A 13,101-nucleotide genomic window follows, 5' to 3' on the forward strand; every position below is an offset into this window, starting at 1 on the left:
TTCTTCTTTTTTTAAAAGTTAACATTCAAATAATGTTTTTAGCTAAAATAAAAAAATATACATACATAAGACTCTTTCTTAGAAAATGATCAGCTTATCAAAGTCCATGCAGTTAGAAATGGTTATCTACTTTATAGTTTCAATCTATTATGAAGGTCTTAATGGACACTGGATATATATATATGTATATTTATATCATATATATTTACTAGCCATGCAGATATTTTTTATATGAAAGAGAGCACCTATATTTAAACTTGCTTTAAACCGTTATCATGAATTCCAGTAGTCTCATGGTGAAAATTTATTTGAATTTATTCCCATTTCTTTGAGGGTCAACAGTGAAACAAAATGTGATAAAATTATATATATATATGTATATGGGTGCTAATGAATGATAGTCAAGTCAGTAACAACAATATTTAGTTATTATGTTTGCATACTGTAGCACTCTAACACTCTCCTCCCATTGTTCATTGATTTGCTCAAGTGGGTATCAGTAATGTCTCCATTGTGAGACTTGTTGTTATTGTTTTTGGCACATAGACTATATCAAGGGTAGCTTGCCAGGCTCTCTGAGAGAGATTTGCATACTAAAGCACCAAACTGAAATATATAATATATTACCCCCAAAATGATGATAAAATAAGACAATAAATAAAACAACAGGGAACTATGAAAGGAAACACAGATCACAGTTTCTGAGATTCTCACATATGGAGATTCAGCCTATACTCCCATGGAGTTTAGTTTTCTCAGGGAAAATGTTCTCAGATTTCCGTTTTTTTTTTAATAATTGTGGGGACTGTGCCTAATGGTGCTTTTAGGGGGCCATTTATATATTCCTGGGTGTCTGGCAGCATATGGGCGTGTGCCAAGCATGGAAATTAGGCACTGTATATGGAAAAAAAAAACAACTTGACTCACACCCTGATCTAAAACACAAAGTTAAACTTAAAAAAAAAATTGACTTAAAATGCAAAAAAGTTTATGATTTTTTATTGATGTTTACCTTTTAATGCCAATTGTTAAGTAGAATACTGATTATCATTATTATAATGATTGTAAAGTCCCACAAAGTACTTTGCAGTGAACCTAACAATATTTTTGACTCATTTGAGATCTGACAATACATGTCAGGTCTAGGATATATGTAAATAAAATAAATATGTGACTGCTCTTTTATAAACTAGTCTGGCATGCTAAACAGTGATGATTTCTTTAAGTCAAGGTTTTGTTTTATTTGTCATGTTGAATATAACCTTAAATCTTTTATGAATATAGTCATAATTATTTTTAGCTTCAGAGATAGCATCTTTGCACTGAACTAGAAAATCTATATTTGGTTCCTTTTTTCTAAATTCTAGATCTGCAAGATATATGTATACATGTACACAGTGAGTGCTTCCTCTGTATTTTGCCTTCAAGTAAAATTATGTAATCCATAAAAATAGTTAAATCCAAACACTGAAAAAAGTATGCTATACATTGAAAATCGATTCATTTCCATCTATTCAATTCAATTTTTATTTTATAAATATTTTCTATTACTTATTTCCTATAATTTTGCTCTTAAGTTAAAAATCATTTACAAAATTGACATTGTTTGTATTTTCAATTAATTTGTTTTCTTCATTGTTTAACAAACAAATTTAAAGCTCTGACTTGATGAAAAGATTCATCAATGTGGCAATATCTAGACTAGGAAGTAGAATGATGTCATGGCATTTGTACAGCGTGATATATTTTCCGTTTGTTTTTATTACAGAAATAAGGTTGGAGAAGGTTATTAGAAAAGGCAAAAAAGATTATCTCAGTTTGAGCCACTTTACCTCAGGGGAAGACAACAAGAATTTATCACACAGATCAGTTCTTCAATGGTGCGGATCTAGAAAATCTTGGTTGATTAATTGAAGAACCAATTTATTTATTTAAATACTTCTTCTTCTTTGTTTTCTAAATCATCTATAGAAAATTTTGATCTATTTGTCTTCTATCACTTTATTACTAAAAGTGGCATGAGGCCCAGTATAGTGCTACATCAAAGCTATTAACAACTTCAAAGTATAAACCACTACTCTTTCATTCTGAATTCTTGAAACTTCATCTGGGGAAGCTGAATACTTCTGATTTGGATGAAGGACAGAACACATCAATAGTCTAATGAAAAAGAATGAGTTGCTATAAAAAAATCATAAAGTCAATTTGCATGTATCAGCAGTTTAAAGCTCAAATGCTATATCGTGCTTGCCAAATGCTAGTAAGTAATCATTATATTTCCTGTCAGTACATGTATTTTATGAAACACTTTTTTATTTATAGTTCATATTTTATGATAATCTTATATTTGGTAAAAAATTCAAAAGTTTCATTATATGACTGGTAATAAGCTTCTTTTAGCTTAGTACATGTACATATATGCTTGGATATGCATGTATTTATGCATACAAGTATAGATATTTTTTGTGTAATAGCTAATTGTTTTTCTGAAATGTGATCAAACTCTAACCAAAAATAATCAAAGTTCTAAAGTTGATACTTTATTAACTATTTTTAGTTAAATGAAATTACAGTTAATCATGATTAGGTTTCATGCATGCAATTTTATAACACTGACCCCTTCACTAGTTTCAACTTTCCTTCACCAATGTCCATTGAACAAAGATGATTTTTTAAAAATTCTTTCTGAATTTATTATGGGTTATTTGTCAAACCAGTAGCTTGGATTATTTCAATCATCCCTTTTACTAACGATTTTTATTATTTTGAACAAAATTTATATTTCAGAAATTCTTGAGACCAGAGAGAGTACAGCGGCTAGGGAACTTGCCTTGCACATACTGGCAGCTTCAATCCCTGGCACCCATATGGTTCCCTGTACTCTGCAAGGAGTTTCCCCTGAACTCAGAGCCAAGAGTAAGGCATACACTCCAGCAGATGGGACTCCCCAAACAAAAAATGCATAAATCACTTCTTAATGGATTAAATTATTATGAAAGTTGAAGCTACTATGTTAAAACTTAAATGAAACTGGAACCTTAGGAATTGCAGGAAATATAAAATCTTATTATTTTTGAGATAGCTCATTTAGAACTAAAATCAGACTAGACACAATTATATGCAACTCGCAGAGCTTTGGAAAGCTTCAGGAAAAAATATGCTTCAGTGTGCAAACATTTGCAAGATTGGGTCTTTTTCATTATGAGATTTGTGAACTCTTTTAAATTCCAAGTCTTTGAAGAGATTTCATGCTTTCAATTTAGCCTGCTTTAGGAAAAGTTCTTAGTATAGATTTCTCCTAGAGGACTATCTTCCTTCATCCTAGTCCTCAACTTACACAAATGTGTAAATGAATTTAATGTACATTCATATATATTTTAAGTAATATACATTTATATGGACTGGAGCAATAGCACAGCTGCTTAGGCATTTGTCTTTCATGTGGCTAACCCGGGTTCGATTCCTCTGGCTCTCTTGGAGAGCCCAGCAAGCTACTGAGAGTATCCCGCCTGCACGGCAGAGCCTGGCATGTTCCCTGTGGTGTATGCCAAAAGCAGTAACAACAAGTCTCACAATGGAGACGTTACTGGTGCCCCCGCAAGCAAATCGATGAACAGTGGGATGACACTGCTACAGTGCTATATATTTGTATGAAATATATGTATATTTCATATATATATATATTAGGTGGGCTGGAGCGATAGCACAGCGAGTAGGGCATTTGCCTTGCATGTGGCAGACCTGGGTTTGATTCCTCTGCCCCTCTGGGAGCTACCGAGAATATCTCGCCTGCACAGCAAAGCCCGGCAAAGTACCCGTGACATATTTGTTATGCCAAAAACAGTAACAACAAGGTTTCACAATTTGTTGTGAGATGCTACTGGCTCCCGCTTGAGCAAATCAATGAATAATGGGAGGATAGTGCAGTGCCATGCAGTGCATATATATTAGGTACAAGGTCTTAGCACAGAAATTGTCAGGTTCACATACATTTAAATAACACAAACGTAATAAAAGAGTAAAACCAAAAGCAGCAAGAGAGAAGTGGATCCTAGAGATGTGTTCCACTCCTATTACTCTATTACTGCTCTCTCCTTTCTAAGTTATTACATATTCAACAGATTTTTTATGAAGCACCAACTAGGTGCTCAGAAATCCTTTAGTTTCGTATCTGTGATAGCATGAAGTGTAGGATGACATTGAGTTTTTTCTTCCTCCCAGGTGTTAAGGAGCTTGGATTTGTTGATTATTCCCATCTCTGGGTTTACCTATGACCTCTTTCTTTGTGTTCTGCTCCCCAACTGGTTAACTACCTTTTGTCTGCTGATCAGTCTCTGTTGTCTTGTAAATATTGTTCTTCTCTTCTTCTTAAGGGCCTTTGCATAATTAGTTACTTCTGAGCTGTTGCCTTTTGTATGGACATGGGAAGAAAGTTAAAAACCGTGTTTTTGTAATTTGGGAGTGATATGACTCCATATAATATTACCTCCTGGACACCTGTTCCTTGGACTTGAACCTCAGTTTTCCCTCACTTCCTATATTCCCCAAAGCAGGGTCAAGGAACTGGATGAACCCAGGGCGAGCTATAAGCTAAGAGCTACCCTGGCATCAAAGTGGGCATGGACAAAGTGCCATAATAATAATAAGTTAAGAGCATGGTCATGGACAAATTCTGCCATAATCCAAAAACTAATAACTAGATTCGGACGCTGCTAGTGTTAGGAAAGATTAATCTGGCCTGAGCTCTGTAGTCTTGATCTGTAGCCAGATGTCCGCAAGAGCAATCCTACAAGCCTAAAATGTATCGCTTACTTTGTCAATAGAAAATAACAAATAAACAAATATTAGGAAGCAAAATAATTTAGATGTTATTCAAACCTGGGGCTAAGGAGAGGAGAAACACACCTTAAGTGTTGTTTTGTCCTGCAGGGCTGCAGGTAGTCAGGAGGGCTTTAAATATGTTGAATGTGCCTCCCGAGAGGTTGTGAGGTATGTGTATGAGGTGTGTGTGAGAGGTGTGTGTGTGTGAGAAGAGAGAGGTTAACAGGACTGTTTAAAAGAGGTTCTAGACTCAAAAGAAACAGTGACCAAAGTATAAAGACAGTCTACAGAATGGGAAAGGATATTCTCCGAATACACATTCAACAAGGGGTTGATATCAAGGATATACAAACTACTGGTTGAACTCCACAAGAAGAAAACAACCAACCCCATCAAAAAGTGGGGCAACGAAATGAACAGAAACTTTCTCAAAGAAGAAATTTGAATGGCTAAAAGACACATGAGAAGATGCTCTACATCATTAATCATCAGGAAGATGCAAATCAAAACAACAATGAGATATTATTTCACACCACAGAGACTGTCCCACATCCAAAAGACCAAAAGCAACCGGTGTTAGCATGAATGTGGCAAGAAAGGGTCTTTCCTACACTGCTGGTGGGAATGCCGACTGGTTCTGCCCTTTTGGAAAACAGTATGGATGATCTTCAAAAAATTAGAATTTGATCTTCCATTTGACCCAGCAGTACCACTCCTGGGAATATATCCCAGAGAGGGAAAAAAGTATATTCTAAGTGACATCTGCATGTGTGTGTTCATTGCAGCACTCTTTACAATAGCTAGAATCTGGAAAACACTTGACTGCCCAAGAACAGATGACTGGTTAAAGAAACCTTGGTACACCTACACAATGGAGTACCATGCAGCTGTTAGAAAAGATGAAGTCATGAAATTCATATACAAGTGGTAGTACATGGAAAGTATCATGCTAAGCGAAATGAGTCAGAAAGAAAGGGACAGACATAGAAAGATTGCATTCATCTGGGGAACATAAAGTAACAAAATAGGAGACGAACACCCAAGAATAGCCGAGATAAGTACCAGGAGGATTACTCCATGGCTTTGAGGACAATCGCATATGCTAGGGGAAAAGGCAGCTCAGATAGAGAAGCGAACACCAAATAAAGGGTGTTGGGAGGTTCCTCTCAGGATGGGAAATGCGGGATGAGAGTAGACTCTAGACCGAACAAGATTGCCACTCAATGTCTCTTTTGCAAACCACAGCACTCAAAAGGAGAGCAAAAACAAAAGGGAATGCCCGGCCACAGAGGTAGAGTGGGATGGGGGGATGGCAGGTGGGAGGGATACTGGGACTGGTGGTGGAGGAGAATGGGCACTGGTGGAGGGATGGATGGATTTCCGATCATTGTATAACTGAAACCAAGCACAACAACTTGTAAGTCTACAAATGTACCTAATGGTGTTTCACTAATAAAAATTTAAGGGAAAAAAAAAGAGGTTCTAGAAGTGGAAGCTAGGGCCAGAGTGAGGAGTTGGAGAAAAGTTAGGGAGAGATGAAGGCTGTGAGTTGGAGAGAGGAGAGACTAGCAAAAGTAACAGGAGGAGACAGGAATGAAGGGCGATGTGAGACTGGTATGGGAAGCTTACAGAGACTTGAACAGATGTGTGAGGAGAATGGAACCAACTGGAACTGATCACCAACCTGTCTGGACCTCATTCTTCCTTCAGCCACCCATGGCAATGGCCATCCGGGTGGAGAAGCAGCTTGAGAGCACTGAATGTGGGCGGTGAGAGAGAACCGCCCAGGACCACCGCACCCTTGAACCTACAATCCTGGGCTTTCCGCAATGCAAGACAAGTTAATAAAAAAAAATGATTCTGTCCATTTCATTGCCTCATTGTTTGATTGGGTTGTATTTTTTCTTCTTGTGGAGTTCAACCAGTGCTTTGTATATCCTTGATATCAATCCCTTGTTGGACGGGTATTGGGTGAATGTCCTTTCCCATTCTGTAGACTGTCTTTGTATTTTGGTCATTGTTTCTTTTGAGGTGCAGAAGCTTCTTAGTTTAAGATTGTCCCATTTGTCTATCACAGTTTTCACTTGCTTGGCCAGTGGCATGTCATCTTTGAAGATACCATTAGCTTCAATGTTGTGGAGGGTTTTACCATCCTTGTCTTCAATGTACCTCATTGATGTTGAGGTCTTTAATTCATTTTGATCATACCTTTGTACATGGTGTCAGGTAGAGCTCTGAGTCCATTTGTTTTGCAAGTAGCTGTCCAGTTTTGCCAGCACAATTTGCTACAGAAGGTTTCCTTTAACATTTGTTTGGAGGCCTCTTTCTGGATGCAAGGTGTGTGCTGAAAGTAGACTATAGACCAAACACGATGGACACTCAATACCTCCATTGCAAATTACAAGACCCTGAAGGAAAGAGTGAGCAAAATGGAATGCCCTGCCAAAGAGGCAGGGTGGGGTGGGGTGGGGAGGGGAGGGGAAGGGGCATGGGGGAGGGAGGGCTACTAGGATCATTGGTGGTGGGGAATGGGCACTAGAGGAGGGATGGACACTCGATCATTGTATAACTGAAACCAAAGCACAAAAGTTTGTAAGTCTACAACAGTACATCATGGTGTCTCACTAATAAAACAATACATAAGTAACAAAAAAATGGAATTCAGAAAAACGGATAACCATGTGCAAAAATAAACCAAAAAATTAATTTAAAAAAAGAAGAAAAAGAAGAAATGAAAATGGAAATGGTTAATTCATCGCAGCAAGTGGATGGATGCAAGGGATTTGGTAATATCTCCATTCCAAGGCTCCCCCCAATCTGATTTCTTGAGCAAAGGCTGCAAAACTTTTAATGCTATAACATTCCATTAGTCACCAAAGCAAATATCTTTATGCTTAAACAATGACCAGCAACCATTGTACACTATAACATAATCAATATAACAATAACTAGCAACAATATAACAATAAATCAACAATAATCAACAGGTAATCAATATAACATGTCAATATTGATTACCTCCCCTTCCCATCTTTGATCAGTTCTCATCTTTGGTCAGGATTTTCTTACAAACCACCTGAAAGCATTGTATATGTTGACCAGCAAAGTTAATGAGTTACAGATAGAGAATGCCAAAGGATGAAAATAATAAGAACTGAAACTAATTGGAATGAGACAAAAGGTCCATGTGATTCATATATAATCCCAAGTCTATTATATGTTCGTTAAAAGTGCATTTAATTTATAAAAAACATGGTAACTTAATGTATGACTGCAAATGCCAAAGAAAACCCAGGAAACAGCAAAATATAGATAGAATATGGTAGTTTTGTGGCCCAGCGAGGTAATGCAATGGAGAGGGCACTTGGATATCGACAACCAAGTTTAGATCCCCGACATCCCCAGATGGGTTTAGCACCGGGTGCCCCATGAACGTGCATTGCGTGACAGGCAAGGAGGAGCGGCTGCCTTTCCAGCCGTGACCCAAAGCAGGTTGTCTACAAATAATTTAGCAGAGTCTTCTGCCTCTGCGCATGGCTGTCCTCACTGGGGCCCCTTGGAGGAGGGTGGGTTGAGTTTCCCTCCCCACTCCGAGCAGAGCCCCGGCAGCAGAAGACCTCCAGTTCCAGCCACAGCCATGCTTAAGACCACTCTCCACATGTTTGGATGAGCCTCACGCAAGAAAGAACCAGCAGAGGAACCCAGGTATGCAAGACCTGGGGCGTAGATCCCGAAGCCTGCTCAAATTGGGACTGGGGTCTCCTCCACCCAGATCCCCCACCCCATCTTTCACTATGTAGACATTACACCCACCAACTGCCCCAGGCGCCATGTAATTTAATAAAACCCAGATCCCGAAAGCACGCGTCTGCATTTGTGGCTGAGGGACATTTTATTATCTAGTTCTCACTCCGGAGAACCCGGGAGTATCCTGCCCACATGGCAGAGTCTGGCAAACTCCCCGTGACATATTCAATATGCCAAAACCCAGTAACAATGATGGGTCTCATTCTCCTGACCCTGAAAGAGCCTCAAATGTGGCACTTTCTAAAAATCTCAGGGCTATAACGAAGGAGACGTTACTGGGGCCTGCTCAAGGCAATCGATGACCAACAGGATGACAGTGATACAGTGATCGTAAATCAAAATATAACATAAAATTATAGAAGGCTTAAAAGATCACATGTCAGAATATACTATAACTGAATGTTTCCCTGGGATATTATTTTCTCTGATAAAATGTATTGTGAAGATTATCCTCAATTTAGGTAATATGCCTAATCCTAATTTTCTAGGCAATAGATTCTTCTGAAGCTCGCAGGGCTTGAATTGAACTTATTGATAAATGATACATATGTCAGTGTGTAAACTCACACAACTTGGGGGGCACGGCACCCACACGGCGGCGGCTCTATCTCTCCCACCACCCGCGTTCGGTAGTCTCACCCTTCTACCACCCCGGAGAGGTCGATGGCGATGGTCAGGCGGAGGAAGGAACGAGGGCCAGGCTGGTTGGTATTAGTCGTAGTTTATTCTGATTCTTTCTTCTTCTCCCCTTGTCTCTCTATCTCTCCCCTTTGCCCAATCTACTGTCCCTATATCCCCCTCCAAGAGCAATTCGGGAAGACCATGACATAGGTGTGGTCACAATCAATAGGGGTGGAGATCAACAGGGGTAGAAATCTTAGCCTCAGGGAAGACCGCTCCTAGGACAGATCCTTCCTTAACAGGAGGACCCACCCTAGAGCAGAATTCCATGGGCGTGCCTCTCCTCTCCTTGTCCGACAAGCATATAAAATATTATATAAATCATTTTGTATGGATACAGTAAGAAATATCTTAAACTTATAGAATTGCTCTCCTAGGGCCATCTCGATCTCAGACTACGGTGCTCAGGCCAGATAGTCTTTCCCACCCCTAGCAGGATCCTAGTCTTGTCGTTACCTTTGGATCATGACAGCATTTGTCTATGATCAAACTCTTAACTTATAGTTAAGAATCGTGGCACTTTGGCCTGGCCCATTTCGCTGCCAGGGTAGCTCACTGCTTGCCCTGGGTCCATTCAGTCCCTCGTCGGGACCCTGCTTTTGGGGTGTTAGGAACTATGGGCAACTGAGGCTTAAGTCGAGAAAGCAGATGCCCAGGAGTGAATAATATTCAAGGCCAATCAAATCCTAAGTTACAAAGCATAATGTTAACGGTCTTTCTGTATCTATACAAAAAGGATATTACTTTAAAGTAAACTGTTCATAAGGCATAAGGAGAGGAGAAAGGCAATATTTCACTCATACATATAAAATCATAGATTTCTGGGAAACTGATCTTACAAATTAACAAAGTCTGATTAAGGGGAAAGCTGATTAACTGGGTGGGAGAGCATAGGGAAGACTGTTTACAGATAAACACAATGGAAGTGGAAGTGCTTCAGGAGCACTGAGGTGGGTGTAACCAGATCAAAACCTAAGCTTCTTGAAGGACAAAGCAATGTTACCCAACATGTCAGTATGGCATACTTGTTCTCAACCTCTAGAGGATGCTTACCTAGGCTTTGAGGAAGGTCTATTCTTCGGAAGAAAGAGGGAAAATTCTTAGGATAGCATGATATTGGAGGTGACTCTACTCTTTTTGTTGCAATACAGGACCTGAGCATTCAGTTGTCTAACTTGGTTGGCTGAGAATAACTGGGAGTGGTACCTGAGCCCCATGTTTACTGCTTGGGAGTCTTCAACCAAATCTTGACATTACTCATTTGTTCTGTGCCTCATAGAAAATATCTAAAGTACAAAAAGTTTTGTTTCGGTTTATCCTTTTATCAATGAGAATTAATTTCTTTCAATGTCTAGAATTGAGTACATGTATAGTAAATATTTTCCAAAAACTCATTCAGCGATTTCTATGGATAAAGTCTCTGCCTTCATGAAGCTTAAATCTTAGTCATAAAGAAATAGGAATAATATAATAATAGTAATAAATTGTATAGTTTTCTAGAAGAAATACATGTTAGGAAAATTTGACATAATAGTTAAAAGCAATATGTATTACATCATAGAAATTATGCTTACTTTAATTTTTTAAAAAATCTGTAATGCACAAAATAACTCATTGAATGTAAGCAGAGGTGCTAGGTTGTATTAATGGTGGATCAAGTGATTAATAAATGTCATACATAATAAATTAAGATTATTTATAAGTAATAATACCAGCAGTGTTTGAGAAGCACTTGAAAGAAATAAGAGGTATAGTCCTGTGACATTTGTGTTATACATAACATAAGCAAAAAAGAAGTGTCAAGTTTCTAAGCTAAGACAATGCAGGAAATTTTCTGGAAGATCAGCAACCAGTACAGTTAGAAGAAGCTAAATGGGGGCTGGAACAATAGCACAGTGTGTAGGGCATTTGCCTTGCATGCGGCCGACCCGGGTTCGATTTCCAGCATCCCATATGGCTCCCTGAGCACCACCAGGAGTAATTCCTGAGTAGCCAGGAGTAACCCCTGTGCATTGCCGGGTGTCACCCAAAAAAAGCAAAAAGGAAAAAAAAAACTATGTGTAGGAGAAAATGAAGTAAGGTTAGGAAGTTAATGAACTATTTTGAATCCTAGGTAGAATTTATTGAAAAGTGTTGTAACTTGTAAATCTTAAAGTGTGGATCACTTTTTTTTAGATTGTTACTAAAGAAAAACATCAAATCACTGAAACCTTCCCCACCCCCCGCCCCCTTAGACCAATGGTTCTTCTAAGTTCTTGAACAACCAACCACCACACCAAAGTGTCCTGATTATTTTGTGGCAGACGGGAACTCGGATGGGGAGATGTTGAAGGTGCTGGTCATTTCTGAAAATGGCTGGGAATTCCCACCAGAGCAGGACTGAACTGAACTCAGAGTCTCAGTGGGGGACGAAGAGAAAGTGCTGACTGAGATGGCCTTTCTTTGCCTCCCTGCTGCTCACCAAATGGTTCTCAGGATAGAATTACTTGGTTGTTCTTAAAAGGATGGAGTTCCATGGCCATGAATGTATGTGTGCGTTTGTGCATGAACACAGTGTCAAAACACAGGGATGATTTATGGGATGGTGGTCAATTTTATTCAAAGCTCTAGTAAAAGCTAAATTTTTTAAAAAATATTTATCTGAATATAGATGATATTTTGCTATTTACCAACTTGCATTCGTTAGTGGCATGTGTGTGTGTGTGTGTGTCGTGTACACTGCACAAACTTTTCCATGAGAGCTGTAATAATTTCCATAGAGCAATGAGAAAACTGGTGGTGGGAAATTTTTACCAAAACATTTTTAAAAATAGAAGTAGCATCATCTTTTCTTTTGATGGGAGGCACACCTTGCAGTGCTCAGGTTTTTATGTGGTGCTGCACATTGAACTTAGAGCATGGATTCTGCATGTAAAAGTTGTACTCCAGATCTTTGAACTATCACCTTCAATCCAACATCTCATTTTATGAAATAATTCTACGTACAAAAGAGAGAATATATTGAGATAAAGGTGGAAATGGGGGCTAGAGCAATTGTACAGCAGGTAGGGTGTTTGCCTTTCACACGGCTGGTCCGGATTTGATTCCCAGCATCCTATAAGGGCAAGCAGTTTATTGCAAGAGGTACAGTGGCTTAGACAGGTGGTTATTGTTGGGACTGAGTTTAAGCCAATATATTTTGACGGGTGTGAATCACATTCCAGAAAATATTGAATTTAGTGTGAAATGAGTTGAAGTTAAAATTGTTGACTTAAGTCACTGAAAATATACCATAACTATTATCTGGGAAGGTGTTCCTCCAAAGTATACAGGGGCATAGTTGCTGAACCTTAGATTGAGTATTTGACCTTAACATACCAAACAACACTTTATTTTTGCTCAGTAAGTATTAGTGCATCCTTAAGGAATTATATTTCCTTGCTAGAAACAAAGAACTGGATTAACAACATTTTTTTTTTTGCTTTTTGGGTAACACCCAGCCGATGCTCAGGGGTTATTCCTGGCTCTTCACTCAGGAATCACTCCTGGCAGTGCTTGGGGGACTATATGGGATGCTGGGAATCGAACCCAGGTTGGCTGCGTGCAAGGCAAACGCCCTACCAGCTATGCTATTGCTCCAGCCCCATTTAATAACATTTTAAAGTCATAGGGAATTCTGCTTCTGAAATTGCTCTGAGATCCTGTTATGTATCCAGACTTTTCCTCCTACTACCAAATTAGCATTTTTGTTACTCTATCGATATACAGTAGCCACTGCAATTTCAGGTATTGCTTAGGAGGAGGAAAGTTCAG

The sequence above is a fragment of the Sorex fumeus genome, unplaced genomic scaffold, assembly GCF_029834395.1.
Source record: "Sorex fumeus unplaced genomic scaffold, SorFum_2.1 ptg000008l, whole genome shotgun sequence".
NCBI lineage: Eukaryota > Metazoa > Chordata > Mammalia > Eulipotyphla > Soricidae > Sorex > Sorex fumeus.